Source organism: Budorcas taxicolor, chromosome 11 (assembly GCF_023091745.1).
Source record: "Budorcas taxicolor isolate Tak-1 chromosome 11, Takin1.1, whole genome shotgun sequence".
NCBI classification, from domain to species: Eukaryota; Metazoa; Chordata; class Mammalia; order Artiodactyla; family Bovidae; genus Budorcas; species Budorcas taxicolor.
Genome location: NC_068920.1, coordinates 73,333,138 through 73,349,885, shown reverse-complemented (window position 1 = coordinate 73,349,885; position 16,748 = coordinate 73,333,138).

The following is a 16,748-nucleotide window of genomic DNA, read 5'->3' as shown; positions in this document are numbered from 1 at the left end:
ATACGCTATTGGCAGGAATGTAAATTAGAGCAGTCATTACAGAAAACCATGTAGCGATTCCTCCAAAAACCAAGAATAGAATATCATGTGGCCCAGCTTTTCCACTACTGTGTATTTATCCAAAGAATTCAAAATCACTCATTCAAAAAGATATATGAGGACCTCCCTGGTGGTCTAGGGGTTAAGAATCCACCTGCCAATGCAGGGGCCACAGGTTTATCCCTGGCCCAGGAAGATCCCACATGCCCCGAGGCGACTGAGCCTGCACACCTAGAGCCCGCGCTCTAGGAAAGCCACACAGGGAGAAGCCTGCGTCCACGACAAAGAGTAGCCCCCAGTCTCTGCAACTGACAGAGCCCACACGCAGCGACCAAGACCCAGCACAGCCAAAAAAGAACAGATAAAAATAAAATCATAAAAAGATATGCACACCCCTGTGTTCATGGTAGCATCATTTACAATAGCCAAATTATGGCAGCAACCTAACTGCCATCAATGGATAAAGAAACCTCATGTGGTATAAATACATACACAAGGGCATACTACTCAGCCATATGAAAGATGAAATCTTGCCATCTCCAACAACATAGATTACACTAAGTGAAATAAGTGAGACGGTGAAAGAGAAATGCAATATGATGTCACTCATACGTGGGTGAAAAAAAATAAACAAAAACAAAAAATAAATGAATAGACCAAACCAAAGGAAAACAAGCACACAGATACAGAGAATAGAATAGTGATTACCGGAGAGGAAGGGCCAGGAGGGAGGCTGGAATGGGTAAAGGGGGTCAACTGTATGGTGATGGGTGGAAACTAAATTCTGAGTACTTTCCTTCCCATAAAAAAATCTATATTATTCTTAATGGATCCCTAGGATTCTAACTATAATGATTTATGTAACCAGTTCCTTGTTAGTAAATAATCAGGATGCTTTCCATTGCTCAGCACTATGAACAGCCTTACAGAGAATATTCTTCAGTAATGTCTCTGTGCTGTATCCATCATTTTTCCTTGGGATAAATTCTTGCAAGCATAGTTTGCCAGACCAAAACATATATCTTTTAACAAATAAGATTTATGATAAGTTTTGACAAATAATGCTCTAAAAAGATTCATATATAATATTAATAGAACAGTTCATTTCCCCTGGACCCTCATCAACAGTGGGAATGAGTAATTCCTTTTTTGGGACCGATAAAATAGTTAATTTTTATACTGCATTTTCCTGATCACCAGTGAGACTACTGAAGACTTCATGTGTTTTCTCCAACATGTTATTGTCTTTTGTGGATGGGGTTTATTATTATTATCATCTTCATGATTTGCAAGCATGCTTGAAACATTGAGGCTATTAAACCATTGTCATATGCTAAAAACTGAGCTACGATGGAGAGCCACCAGTTATGGCCGTGAACAGAGAAAGGACAAGAGGTGGAAGTGGACGTAGCCTCAGCCTATGTGGAAAAAGAAGGGACATGCAGAAGGGAATCCACAGAACCGAAACGTTCCCCTCACCACACGGACAAGGCATTAGCACTAGTAAATGAATCACCAGTCGGCACTAGTTAACTGGTCAGCAAAGAGGAACTGAAGAACTGTTACAATAACAACAGCATAACTGTGGCACAGACTTCATAGCTCATTCATCCATCTTTCACGCTGACCTTTCGCCTCCATGAATAATGCATAAATAACTTGTACAATAATCATTTAGTACTTGACCTCATGGATCCTGCTTGGCCATTGGAGTAAAGTTGCCAGTACCCAGAGTAAGTAAAATCCAGCAAATGTCCAGTTCTGTCTTAATGGGACTTTTTTGTGCTGCATGAACTACTCAAACCCGTGCCCAAACCCACAAAAAAGAACAAGACCTCCAAAAAACCAAAACTCCATGGTAATCTCTCTAATACCACAAAGGGACGTTTGTCCTCCACAAACTAAAATCATTAAGCCAAGAAATTATAAAATCCCAATTTATGGCCACATTCTCACTAATTGTAACACAGTTCATTTTATACACCAAGTTGGTTCCCTCCAACTTGCTTTTTCAACCTTAACGACAGGTTTCTTTGCCCAAACATTTCCATTCCAAAGGGCACTTTTCAGAAAGTAAATGAGATAACTGCTCTCAGCAGCAATTTTATACTTTTAGTTTCCTTTCCTGTCTTACTGAGGTTACCAACTTCTTTTTCCCTCATTAAGCTCTCCAGCTGGCCCTTCAGCTGGGTCAGTCTCACCCAAAGAAACTAAAACTTTCATTTGCTTCTGGCTGCTCCCTAGAGATGTCCCTGAAACTGCTGCTTTGACCTAGAATGCTTAGAACGGGTGTCTTTCATCATATTTCTAATGGGAACATCCCCAGAGAAGTGGCTAACCTTGCCTGTCACTCATCCATTCAGGCATCCATTTACCCAACCAGTGAAATGTATTGAGTGCCCCCCGTATGCCAAGCTCTGTGATGGATGCTGAGAACTCAACCTTGAACAGAACAGCTATGGTTCCTGCCCCCTAGGGGAGTAAAATTCTCTCGGGATAATTCTTGGTATCTTGCAATTAAGAAAAACAAATTACATCCCTGATTAAGCCTGAAGCACTGACAAAAGAAAAACATAGCCTGAAATGGTGTAAAACACGGCATTTTTCCAAACTGCTTGTATTTAAAACATAGTACAAAGAGACAGGCCCATGCTTGCATTTGCTACAAATAAATCCACTTCTCACTGTATATCTGACTCTAAACCACAGGAGAACTGCATGCTCACACTGCCCTCGCCCAGAGCTCCCTTCCCTAGGAGTGACGGAGGAAAAGGAGAGCTGTGCATCTGAGACCTAGGGCAGTGTCTCCACTCTCAGAGCGTGTTTGTAAAGATGCCAGCACCCCACCCCAGAGATCCTGACTTGACTGGTTTGGGCTGGGACTCGGGCATCAGTATCTTTGTTAACTCAAAGTGAGTCCCACATGCAGCCAAGGCTTGCAAACCGTCAATCCAGTGTAAAATCATGAGCCCTGGGATGAAACCCTGGCTCTGCCACTCCCTAGTTGTGTGGGTGATCTGGGGACCCCCTCCATCATCTGTGCCAGTTCAAATCAAATAAGATAATGCTGTGTGGAAACATCTTGCTTAGTGCCGTGCAACAAGAGCTGCCCACTCTGAAACACTGTACATTGCCACTTATATCCAGGATCTAAAAAACATACAAACTAGTGAATGTGACAAAAAAGAACCAGACTCACAGATACAGAGAACAAGCTAGTGGTTACCAGTGGGGAGCAGGAAAGGGGAGGGGCAATGCAAGGGTAGGGGATTAGAGGGGCAAATCGCTGGGCATAAGATAATCTACGGGATATGCTGCACAACATGGGGGATATAGACAATAGTTTATAACTATAGATGGAGTATAACTTTGAAGTATTTTGAATAACTAAATTATACACCTGCAACTCATATAATAGTATACAGCAACTATACTTCAATAAAAAACATAATAAATGAGAAAATATACTTTAAAAAGAAAAAAAAAAAGACTTGCCCAGTTTGGATGATTATTGAATGAAGATGACTGGCAGCGTTTGTCCAGAATTAAGGGTCTTGACTGAAGCGACTTAGCTGCAGCAGCAGCAAGGGTCTTGAACCAGAGATGGAAAAAGAAGAGAGCCACCTTGTGGCCAAAAGAACCAACCTCAAGCCTCAGTAACAACTGCTCTAGAGAAGGACGCACCGCTCGACAGTCACACACGTAGAAAAGAAAACACGTGCCCAGAGAATCAAAAACACACCCAGAACCTCTCACCAGAGCCAATCAGATACCACCACTGCATGAATGAGACCGTAATACGTGGTTTCAGGGATACGGGAGAGTCTTCAAGGAACATCTTGGGAGTCTTCTCTCAGTCAGCCTCCCTGATGCTGCTCCGTTTTCCACATCTTCACGTTGAATCTAAAAGCAAGGGGTTGTGAAAGTGAAAGTCACTCAGTTGTGTCCAACTCTTTGCAACCACGTGGACTGTACAGTCCATGGGATTCTCCAGGCCAGGATACTGGAGTGGGTAGCCTTTCCCTTCTCCAGGGTATCTTCCCAACCCAGGGATTGAACCCAGGTCTCCTGCATTGCAGGTGGACTCTTAACCAGCTGAGCCACAAACATCCCAATAAATTGCTGTGCTGTGAAAGTCACTCAGTCGTGTCCACTCTGTGTGACCCCATGGACTATAGCCTGCCAGGCTCTTCTGTCCATGGAATTCTCCAGGCCAGAACACTGGAGTGGGTAGCCATTCCCTTCTCCAGGGGACCCAGGAATAGAACTGGGGACTCCTGCACTGCCGGTGGATTCTTTACCAACTGAGCTACCAGGGAAGGCTCCCTCCCAATAAATTCTTTTTCTGCTTTAATTATGTAAACATGGGCTTATGTTTCCCATCAAGAACCCTGAGTGTCATACCCATCAAAATAGCTCCTTCCTTCCTAAGATGGATCCAGTTTTCCCAAAGCGTTGCATAGAACACTAGTCCAGAAATAAGTTTTGCCCAAAAAGGGTTCCAAAATTAAGTAAGTTTGGTAAATATTCCATGCTCTGTGGCGTTCTTAGAGGTTCATGGTAACTGATCCTATTAAAGATTCTGAGACACCCTGTGTTAAGAAAAGCTGTTTAACATTGTTCATACTGGAATTTCCATCACCATTTTTCTTTTACACGTACTTGATGGATGACACTTCTCGCTCTGAGAAACACTGCCTTGAAGCTATGAAAGAAAGATTCTGAAAGAGACTCCAGTTCCCTCAGATTTCCAAGTTCTAGTTTGCTCTGAGGTCTTGTCACCTCCCCAGTTTAATTACAGAAAGACTCATTAGCCCCTTCACAAGTGTCCATGCTAAGCAGAGAATATCAGCACCATTCTGTTGACTAATCTGTACCTTCACCATTAATTTCAGACACTTCCTGTGTTTGACATTAATAAAGTGTCTTATTCTGGGGTCTGTTGAGGGTCTCTCTAGTCTATTTCATTCACCTAAGAATTCTTTCAATACACCAAACTAATCATTTCTTTACACAATATTTTAAAATATGGCAGGCCCCCTTTATTAACATTTTTATTAATTAAACTTTTCTTTGCCATTCTTAATTTGTTCTTTCAAATTACCTTCTGGCAGGTTACAGAAACAAAGTCTTATTGAGAGTTTAAACAAAGCTGAATTTTAGTAATGCTGTAAAATAACAGGAAGGTTTGGTATCCTTAAAAATACTCTTCATACTGGCAGTAAAAAAAAAAAATACTCTTCATACTGAGATGTACATGAAGTTTCTCTATTCTCTTCATATCTGTCAGTGAACATTTTTCAGTTTTAATGGAAGTCCCAACTTTTTTTTAAGAGAAGAAAGAATCATTATTTGCATGACATCATTTTTTCTACCTATGAAACCTGAAAGAAGCATCTGGAATAGTTATCTAAATTGAAAAGAGAGTTTAAAAATCGTATGGACAAAAATAGTCTACATGAATAACTTTCCTGTATACCAAAAATAACCTGTTGAAAATATGGATATACAGTAGAATCAAGAGCATTCAATATATATTTAGGAACAGAATTAACAGAGCTGGGTAATGGGTTTGGTATAGAGTGTGGCAGGATTAATGAAAATTTTCAGAATGCTGTATGGCCTGCTTTTGCCCTACCAACGCTCTCCAGGAGAATCATGTTGGACTGTATAATCTCACTGCAGTTTTAGAGTCCAAACTGTTGCCTCCAGATAACACTTTTCAAAGGTCTCGGCATTCCTACTTTCAGCACTGCTGGTGTGACCTTAGGCTACTTCGGTTCATTGTTTTTTTTCATTTTGGTTGGGTGACAGTGGGTTTGGTTAACTATTCAGCTCCTAGAAAACCATAAGTTTCTTTGTGACTACCTCTCACTGCTTTCTGGTTGTTAGATGAATTAGGAGGACAAGATCATTTATTGGAACTAAGAAAGATCATCTGCTTGGAATTGAATACAGAAAACTTAAAGGCAGTTGAGTATTTACAATAGCATAGAGGAGAATGGGAGTTGGACTATAAAAGATGCTGAGCACTGCAGAGTTGATGCTTTCTCACTGTGGTGCTGGAGCAGACTCTTGAGAGTCCCTTGGACAGCAAGGAGATCAAACCAGTCAATCCTAAAGGAAATCAACCCTGAATACTCATTGGAAAGACTGATGCTGAAGCTAAAGCTTCAATACTTTGGCCACCTGACACAAAGAGCCACCTCATTGGAGAAAAACCCTGATGCTGGGAAAGATTGATGGCAAAAGGAAAAGAGGGTGGCAGAGGATGAGATGGGCTAGACAGCATTACCAGCTCAGTGGACATGAGTTTGAGCAAACTCTGGGAGTTAGTGAAGGACAGGGAAGCCTGGCGTGCTGCAGTCCATGGGGTGGCAAAGATTTGGACACAACTTAGTGACTGAACAAGAGAGGAGGATGAAAGAGGAAATTCGTCAAAGACAAGGAAATGAAACAGGAAGCTCTGAGACTACATACTCATAGCAGCCTATGGTCCAAAGTGATTCTGTCAATTCCACTTGCTCTCAGAACCTTTGAATAAGGAACTTACACATGGAGGTAGGCAACGAAATGCCAAAGGCCCTTCTCTGGACTAACCTAAATCCTTGCAAGTATGCACTCAGAAAAATATATATATGTATCAGTGTAAATATTGTTTTCAGGGCATCAAACTATTGAGTGACAACCAGTTAGAGCAGTGGACTTTGAAGGGTTAAAGTGTAGGGCTTCCCTGGAGGCTCAGTGGTAAGGAATCGGCTTGCCATTGCGGGAAACACGGTTTGATCCCTGACCCAGGAGGATCCCGCACGCCTCAGAGCAACTAAGCCAGTACAGCACAACTGAGCCTGAGTTCTAGAGCCCACGTGCAGCAACCTCTGGAGCCCGCGTGCCCTAGAGCCCGTGTTCCACCGCAAGAGAAAGCCCCGCAATGAGAAGCCCGCACACCACAACGGAAGGGCAGGCTCCGCCCACCGCAACGAGAGAAAAGGCCTGCCTAGCAACAAGACCCAGCACGGCCAAGAATAAAGAAAGAAATAAAAATAAGATTTTTTTTTTAAGAGTTAAATGTTACACTTCACAGTACATAACAATCTCTGAAGTCCAGCATCTTAAAAGGCTCCTTTGTTACATGGAAACAGCATTATACACTTTCAACAAGTCTTCTCATTGGCAGGAGGATAAATCCAATGCTCTTTGCGGATATTCTCAATACACCTGTTTATCCGACTCACTTTAACTAGGTCTGCTTTCCTGTAGTTTTGTAGGAGGGAATATTATTGTCTCCTTAAATTTCCAAGATCTTTATTTTATGAGCACCATGCTCAAAGTTAAACGTATTGTCAAGGTTAAGTTCATTAGCCCAGGAGAAGTGGAAAGTCCTAAGAAACTTCAATACTGAGGAGGAGAGAGTCAAAGAGAATTTCGAATGAAGAGAATATACAACAGTGTGCTCATAGATGTTCGACAACTGATCCTCTGGTTATAGAGGAGAAACTCTCTTCTATAATAAAAATTTGCCAGTTACTTTTGTAGATTGTTGTTGGACTGCAAGGAGATCAAATCAGTCAATCCTAAGGGATATGAACCCTGAATATTCATTGGAAGGACTTGCTGAAGCTGAAGCTCCAATACTTTGGCCACCTGATGTGACGAGTTGACTCATTGGAAAAGACCCTGATGTTGGGAAAGATTGAAGACAAAAGGAGAAGGGGGTGGCAGAGGAGGAGATGGCTAGATAGCATCATTGACTCGATGGACATGAATTTGAGCAAACCCTAGGAGATAGTGGAGGGCAGAGAGATTGACGGGCTACAGTCCATGGGGTTGCAAAGAGTCAAATGTGTCAGTTAATAAGCCTAAACTTAATGACTGAAAAATAACAACAAACGCCGCTACCTTAACCAATTTCATGTTACCATCATGATGTCACTGGATGCAGAATTGCAAAGATATGCACACAGTAGGCTCTTGAGAGCCAGTAAGGTCCAGTGCCAGCACATCACTAAGAGACAGGTAGTGTTTTCTTACTACGGCCCCAATTATGTGGTTTTCTCTAACCTCGCTTTCCAGGAAGGAAAAGAGGGGATTCAGATGTAGGTCCGACAGTACCTCAGGGGTACTGTCCAGTGTCATCAGGGAGACACAGAGTGGGGAAAAGGTGCAAGGACTCGGTATAAAATAAAGGAAACAAGTCCCCATTCCTCTTGGAGATTCTCTGTTCTTAGAATTTATTTGTCCATTTATACCAATTTCCACCAACGATGTGCTATTGCTTGTTTTAAGCTCTCTCTGTAAATTCCAGGAAGAAACGTTTCTCTTCCCCGGGTGCACCTCACCCTACCCTGACCACAACTGCCTGATGTGGGCTCTCCTCCCTTTCCTTGGTGTGACGTCTGGTCGGCTTCTCCAGAGACGGTGAGCTGACAGGGAAATCCCCTGGTTCCAGGGACAAGAACCAAGAGGGACACAAAGGCCCCATGTTTGGTCACCAGAGAGATTGGTGAGGGAACAGCTACACACTACAAGAGACAAAAACCCTTTCTGTGGGTGTGGCAACTTCAGGGCCCTGGGGACATTTCTGGGGTGTATGGGAAGAAATGAGATGCATAATGGGATTCTAAAACATAAATCTGACCAAGTCCATTGCTCCAAAGGGGTTCTCCCTTGATGCCCATTACCCTTAAAAGAAAATAAAAAATCTTTATCATCTTGAACAGAACCATTCAAGAGCTGGCTCTCATCTGTCTCTGCACTCCCATTCCCACCATTCCTTTGCCCAGCCCTCTTTATGTTTTGAAACATGTCAAACCTGTTTCTTCCTTTCAGACTTGAATTGTATACATTGCTATGTGTGCATAATATGCATATGTGTGTGTGTGTGTTCAGTCGTGTCCAACTCTGCGACCCCCTGGGCTGTGACTCGCCAGGCACTTCTGTCTATGGGATTCTCCAGGCAGGAATACTGAAGTGGGTTGTCATTTCCTTCTCCAAGGGATCTTCCCAACCCAGGGATCGAACCCTCATCTCTTGCATTTCCTGCACTGGCAGGCAGATTCTTTGCCACTGCACCACCTGCAAAAGCCATGTAAGCATGTATATGTACATAGTTTCTCTTGCTGGACCATCTGAAAGTAAATTTCAGCCTTGTACTATTATTTAATACTTCAGCACTTATCTCCTAAAAACAAATACAATCTCTCTATAATCATAATACCATTGCCACACCCAAGGAATATAGCATGGCTGCAATATCTAAGCTGTACATGAATGTCTAAAGTAAAAGTCCCTTGTACAGGGGAGTTTCCTGACTCTTGGATCCAGTTAAGGGTGGTTCATTGTGTTTGGCTGTCATGTCTCTGTAGTTTCCGGTAACATACAATAGCCTCACCACCCCCACCATCACTCACACACCTCTTTTGATCGTTCATGCCATTAACACTGTAGAAAGTTCAGGCCACTTGCTTATAGAACACCATCAATTCTGGATGTGTCAGACTGTTTCCTCATGATTAGATTCAACTTACGGCTTTTTTTCTTTTTTTTTTTAATACGGTCAGTGCAACTTGACAGCCCTTCATGGGGAGGATGTTGAAAGGTGACTGAACCAGGAACCCAGGACGTGTGCATCAGCTGTGGCCTAGCCTGGCCTGAAGGTGTTCCCTGCAGGGCTCCACGACCCTGAAGCTGCTCCTAAACCCTCCCAGCTGGAACTAAAGAATTTTCTGGGCCAACAAGTGCTCCGGAGCTCCTGGGGCCAAGTGTTTATTGTCTTCTGACAGTGATGCCTGAGCCCTGGGGCAAACACATCTTGATGGAGGACACAGAGAGCAAGAAACAGCTCTATACAGAAGCCCACGTCCTGGGGACCCCTCGCCAAGGCCGAGAAGATGCCCCGTCATTAGGTGGAGAGAGTATTTCTTGCCGGTGTCGGCCCTGGGTGTATGATTACGTTCTCCGTTGTGAGACCACGAACCACGTGTGTCACATGCCTGTGATACCAGCCACACCCAGCTGGTGTGCGGAGGATGATGCCTTCAGTGTGACCTCTGAGGGGCTGGGCTCCAGTCCACCGAGGTGGCCCAGGATCTTCTCGTGGTGTCTTTAGCCATCCAGGAGTTTGGCGAGGCCTCGTTCAAGACTAAAGTGGTTGAATGAAGTCTTCTACTGCTGGTCAAGACAGAGTAACAGAGCCCATGTTTACTCTCCTCCCTCTCCTGAGGACAAGGGGTAGGGGCTGGGCAGAGAATATTCAGGAAACACCAGTCTTTAAAACACTGCACAGCAGGCAATGAAGGATGTGATCTGTAAGGTGAAGGAAACAAGTGAACTGAGCCAAAGACTGCCCCAATTTACTGTCTTGAGAGTTTCCAGAGCACGGGGAGGAAGAACAGGCAGAGCCAGGCAGACTCCCTGGGTTGAGGAAACAGAGGTGAGAGTTCAGCGAGACTGAGGCCACCAGAGTTCACAGGACAGAGCACCCAAGAGGAGAGCGCTGCACAGACACAGAGCTCCTAAGACCCGCAGACCAACGACCCCCTGCAGCACCCAGCAGAGCACTAATCACGCACGCGTGAGGGAAGCCCACGAGGCTAGGGAGAGACCACTAGAGAGGATTAGAAGGAAAAGTGGGTGGTGCTCACACAAAACCCGTAACAGTGTCTGTTTCCACCAGCCAGACTGAAAAACTCATAATTCATGGGGCTCTGGGGAGAGTTCTCAGGAAGTTGTGGTCTGAGCTGTAGCGGATACCCAGCCTGAGACTGGACACGTCTCTGGACCTGCCTCACAAAGCACGACAGATAAATCTGAAAGGACCTGTTACCCAATAATTTTACCGCACCCCCAGAATAAAGCAAAGAAGACTCACAAGTATGTAAAAATAACCAGTGTCCACAAAGGAAAAATTCATAATGTCCAGAATCTAATCAAAGACTACTAGGTGTGCAGTGAGGCAGGAAAACCAAACCCATAATGAGAATAATCAACCCACTAAAATCAACCAGAATTGATATAGCCCTTATAATTAGCAGAGGAAGATATTGAAACAGGCATGTTACTGTATTCCATATGTTTAAAAAATGAAGAAGGAATTCCATGGTGTCTAGTGGTTAGGATTCCATGCTTCCACTGCAGGGAGCTTGGGTTTAATTCCTGATTGGTGAACTAAGATCCCATAAGCCACCAGGCTTGGCCAAAAAAACAAAACAAAACATGAAGTAAACACCCAAATCAAACTTCTAGAGATGAAAACTCTAATGTCAAAGATTTAAACAAGCAAAAAAACACACGCGTGTGCACACACACACAAAATGAGATGGGATTAACAAAGTTGGACATTGCAGAAGAATAGATTAGTAAACCTGAAGGCATACCAACAGAATCCCAAATGAAGTAGAGAGAAAAAAGAATTTCAAGAAATGAGAAGAGCATTGGTAGATATTAGACTTTAAGCAGCCAACTGGATTTCCTGAGGAGAGTGGAAACAGAAAAAAATTTTTGAAGAACAATAGCTGAGACCTTTCCAGACTTAAAACTATAACTCACGGGTCTAAGTTCAACAAACCCCAAGCATAAGAAACATGAAGAAAGCTATACCCAAGGCACATCAGAGTCAAATTGCTCAAATTAGCATGATCAACATTGTCAAGGGTTTTAAATATATCTTAGCCAAGGTGAAGATCCTTCCAAGATGCCTGTCAGGACCGCAGAGGAAGCCCTGGGGAGAAGTGAAAGAGATGACAGCATCCATGGAGACATGCCAGCCAGGTCACCACAAGGCAGTGGTGGCAGGCAGTATTCTGTCTGGCCAGCTGGGCCCCTGGTGTGGTCAACGCTTTCACCAATACTTGCTCTGCGACATGAGCCCCACCCACCATGCCCAGCCTTGTGCCCTAGGTGTACTTTGTCATGAAAATCATCTTTCAGTCTTATGTACTGTTTAGGACATGTCCAATTTGTGCTGAGAGCCTACCACACATTATTACATGGCCTAACCCATCCAAGGGCTTCCCTGTGGCTCAGCTAGCAAAGAATCCACCTGCGGTGCGGGAGACCTGGGTTTGATCCCTGGATTGGGAAGAGCCCCTGGAGAAGGGAAAGGTTACCTACTCCGGTATTCTGGCCTGGAGAATTCCACGGACAGTATAGTCCATGGGGTCGCAAAGAGTCGGACACGGCTGAGCGACTTTCACTTTCACTTTCGTCCATCCAAAACAGCCTCTCAAAGCTGGACCCACTTAGGTCCCCTTGAACAAGTAAGGAAACTGAAGCAGGGTCCCAGTGGTCTGCCCAGGATAAAGGTTAATGTGTGACAGAGCAAAGGTTCAAACCCAGCCTGAGTCTGAAATCAATGATTTTCCTGGCAAAGACAGTAGGTGAAGCATAATAAGGCTTCAACTCTATCTATAAGCTCTATAAGCCATTCAAATGAATATGTTAAATGAATAAGCAGCTCTGATGTTAGACAAGTTTTGTTCAGATCTTGGCTCCAATTTCCCAGCTTTGTGACATCAGAGCATGTCATCTCAGCCAGGTGGGATTAATAATCAATAGTACCTGTCTCCTGGACTTTAAAGCTTCAGTGTGGAGACTGTAAAAATGCCTAGCAGTGTCTATCACAATGGACACTCAATAAATGTGTTAAAACTTAAAATAAGTGAATAAACGAAGCTAGTGAAGGCTCCCTGCTACCCATCATGGCTTTCCTTATGTGGGAGAATTTCAGCCCTTCCCAGTTCTCTGCTTTCCCAGAAATTGAGGCTACTTGAGTCCTATCTTTCCTGTGAGGCCACTAAAGGGAAGCTGACCATGGGGAAGGAGAGGTTCGGGAAGGGGTGCAGACACCATTGACAGCTCGCCTCTGTCTCTCACACACTGCCACCCCAGATGAGGCAGTTTGGGAGGATGACTGACGTCCCAAGAGCAGTGAATGAGGGGAAGACAGTGGACAGTGCGAGCCAATGAACGTCCCTGTCCTTCATGCACTGCTGATGCCATCCAGGGCCAGGGCCATCACAGACCAGCTGTCTCACGGAACAGAGGATCTCCTGACTTTAGAGGTCCCAGTGAAGGAGGTGGAGGGCAGGCCTCTGTTCTGGGGTCCCAAGTACCTCAAAGGCCTCCCCTGATCTCTGTCACCCCTCACTGCCAGCAGCTCAGTGACGGTGGGCAACTCAGAAAGGAAGAGTCCAAACGGCAGTCCCCATTCGTTTTATATTTACTTATTTACTCGGTTTCGTCAAGTCTTAGTCGCAGCACAGTGGGCCTTGCTGCATCGTGAGGGATCTTTCACCACGGTCCACGGACCGGCTAATTGTAGTGTGCAGTCTCAGTAGCTGCAGCTCTCAGGCTTAGTTGCTCCTTAGCATGTGGGATCCTAGTCCCCCAACCAGGGATCGAACCCAAGTCCCTTGCATTGCAAGGCAGATTCTTAACTCCTGGACCACCAGGGAAGCCCCAAGGGGTTCCCACTCTTGAGCAAGGGGAGTAGGTTAGTATGAGTCTTCCAAGAGGTAGATGTCAAAACAAAATGAAACAAGCAATAAATTTATTAGGGGAAATGCCTGTGGTGGGGGGAGGGGAGTCTGGAGGAGCTGGAAGAGGCTGAGGAGCCATAAGACCCCAGTGAAGTAGAGAAGAGGGGAGGTTGGGTGAAATTATCCCAGGATGCTGGTCATCCAAGAGTGTTTGGCAAAGCCAATGGGCAATCCTGGAGCCAGTGACCCATCAAAGGAGACTCACATCTCCCAGGCATCCCCTTGGTATCCTCTCTCAGTACCCCCAGTGACTCTGCCTTTGACTGGGAGCCACAGTGGGAAGCACGGCCTCGACACTAAGGAGGTGATGGATTCAGAGTGCAGCAGCTGAGGACCTCCACCAATCACCCTCCTGGAGTTGGAGATCTGACAGGCACGTTTTCATGATCGCCATGGGCCAGGTCTAGCAGAGTGGAGGTTAAGGAGGAAAAGGGGTAAAATGGGTCTTGCAGAAACATTCAAGGGCGTGAAATTTCTCTGCAGGTTGCTGTGAGCTTCTCACCAAGCTGGTGACTCGAATCTTTCTGCCAGATTAGGATACCTCCTCCTTTTTCTTGAAGGTCTCATTTGTTTCAGATTCATGCTGCTTGCAACAAAATGAGAAAAAGAAAGAGGAAAGAAGATGATCGTTCTAGAAAGGACCTATGGGTCATCTCACCCAGCTCTCTGCCTGCAGGCCAGCAAGATGCTGTGGCTATGCCCGGGGCAGGCAGACCCAGGTGTATGGAGTCTGTATTCCCCAGGAGGCCACAAGCACTTGACCAGGAAGCCCAGTCAGACGGTTGCCACCCACCCTCAACTAGGATCTATACCCTGGATGGGGAGAAGAGCCTCAAGAAAACCTACAAAAGATCGTCTCCTCTGAATTCACCCCAGCTGCTGCTAGATCCTTCTTGAGGTCAGCAGCACCCTCCCCTCATGATCTTCCCCCTTCTCAGCACTCCTTCCTTCCTCTTCCTCTGCATCCCCAGCTGGACCCAGCACTAGGGCAACAGCTGCTAAGATGCTTAACCAAAGACCCAGATCTTCCCCAGTGGGCTCCCCCAGAGCTGCAGGGGAGCAGACAAGTACCCAGCAGAGAAGGGCTGAGAGAGAAGAGCTGTGTCCCAAAGGGAGGGACATGCGTTGGGAGCATTTTCAGGAAGGAGCAGGGAGACCTGACCAGACTCCCCCTCTGAGTGTGGCCCCTTCCTGGTCTGCTGTACCCTGTACTAGGCTGCTCTGAGGAGTCCCCCACCCTAGTTCCCATTCCAAGATTAGAAAGACCAACAGGATCATTTGCCTGGGGCTCTGCTCTCTCTGAAGGGCTGAGTGGGGTGTCCACAGGACTAGGAGGTAAGGTACTCACTAGGATACACAGCAGCCATTGCCAGGTGGACATGCTCCATCGGGCAGGCCCCACCCCCACCCCCTGCATCCCTAGTCAGCCACACGTGGGCGATGCACAAGTGAAATGGTGCATGTTCACTGAGCAGAACATCACCAGATCCCCCAACCCACTTACCAAGCACCTAGTTCTTCTTCCAGTGAAACAAGATGGAGCAAAGGCTCCAGGTGACACTGTCTTCTGGAGCATGCTGGCAGAACAGTCACCTTAGGAGGCAGTAGGGGCAGAGAATCGAGAGGGAGAGAGAAGATACTTGACTACAGCTTACCTGGGTTCTTTCTGTTCTGCTTCTCCTCACTTACAAAACCCCCCGCAAACTGGTGCCAGGCCAGGAGACCACCCTGGATTCCTTGTCATTAGCAAGTCTCCATGTCCATCACCCTTGGAGAAGACCTAAATTCATTTTTTAAACCTAAATCAGACCATGGCACTCCCCTGATTAAAATTCTCCCATAATTTTCCATCCGTTATAGGGTAAAGTCTGCAAAAAATAGACTCAAGAACCCCAAAAGGCCTGTGGCTGTGGGCCGCCCCTCAGCGGACCCTGAACTCAGTGCTGTATAAGTGCTGCCCTGGCTGATGAACACTTTAATCAAAACCACCAATAAATGCTTACTTTATGCGCCTCCTGCTCCAGTCTGAAAGGCAAGGAACAGGCAATGCATTTAGAATGAGGTACAGCAGATGACTCATTGGAAAAGTCCCTGGCGATGGGAATGATTGAGGGCAAAAGGAGAAGAGGGTGTCAGAGAATGAGATGGCTGGACGGCATCACCAAAGCAGTGAACATTAACTTGGGAAAACTCTGGGAGATGGTGAGGGACAGGGAGGCCTGGCGTGCTGCAGTCCACGGGGTCACAAAGAGTCGTCCATGACTGGGTGACTGAAGAACACAACAGAGGTTGGTGCAGACGTCAAGGACACTGGACAGTGCTGGAGCTGCAGGCTTGGTTTCCTCAAGCTGCGCGTCCTTGGACAAGTTACCTAACCCCTCAGTGCTTTAATTCCCTTCTATATAATGGGAGCTAAGATATCATCAACCTCAGAGGGTTATTGTGAGGGTTAATACACATTTTGAGAATGTCTGGCACTTGATAAGCAAGTATCGGGTATTATTAAGTAAATTGAGACACACATACTTGACTTCTCAGGCTGTATTTGATTGCATCCAGCCCTAGACTTCTCCCCAAGCTGTGATCCACTCCTCTGCCCACACAACGACATACTCCATCTCCATCACTTTTTTTTTTTTTGGTCATATTCTGGAAAGAAAAACTTTAGCTCTATTTTTGCAGAGCACAGACATCCACAAGCTTGATCTTTCCCCTCCCTAATGCACACTCGGGCTCACATATTGGTCCACCCATCTCTTTTGTTTCTTTCAAACATGTGGTCATTAAACAAAAATCACATCTCTCTAAAGTTCACTTCTCATTAGTCGACAGAAAGAGTATGGAATCAGGCTCCGGAGGGCCCTGCCACTGATACTCCCTTTGTGTTATTACAATTACACCCAGGCTCACTCCTCCAGTGACCCACAGATGGCACTGTTACCTTTGGCTGGGCGCAGCAGGATTGTCTGCCATTTAGAGTAATATCTTTACTTAAGTGTGAATCTGGTCCTCCTTGCAATTCTGTGGGGCTGAGTGATAGATATGATGAAATCCTGGCTTTCCAGGGATTCCAGACCCCCTCAATAAATGTGGCCAGTAATTCTATTAATCCCAAACCTCCTCTCCCTTCCTAGGGGCGTAAATGGATTAAGACACCAGTAAAAGGATAGG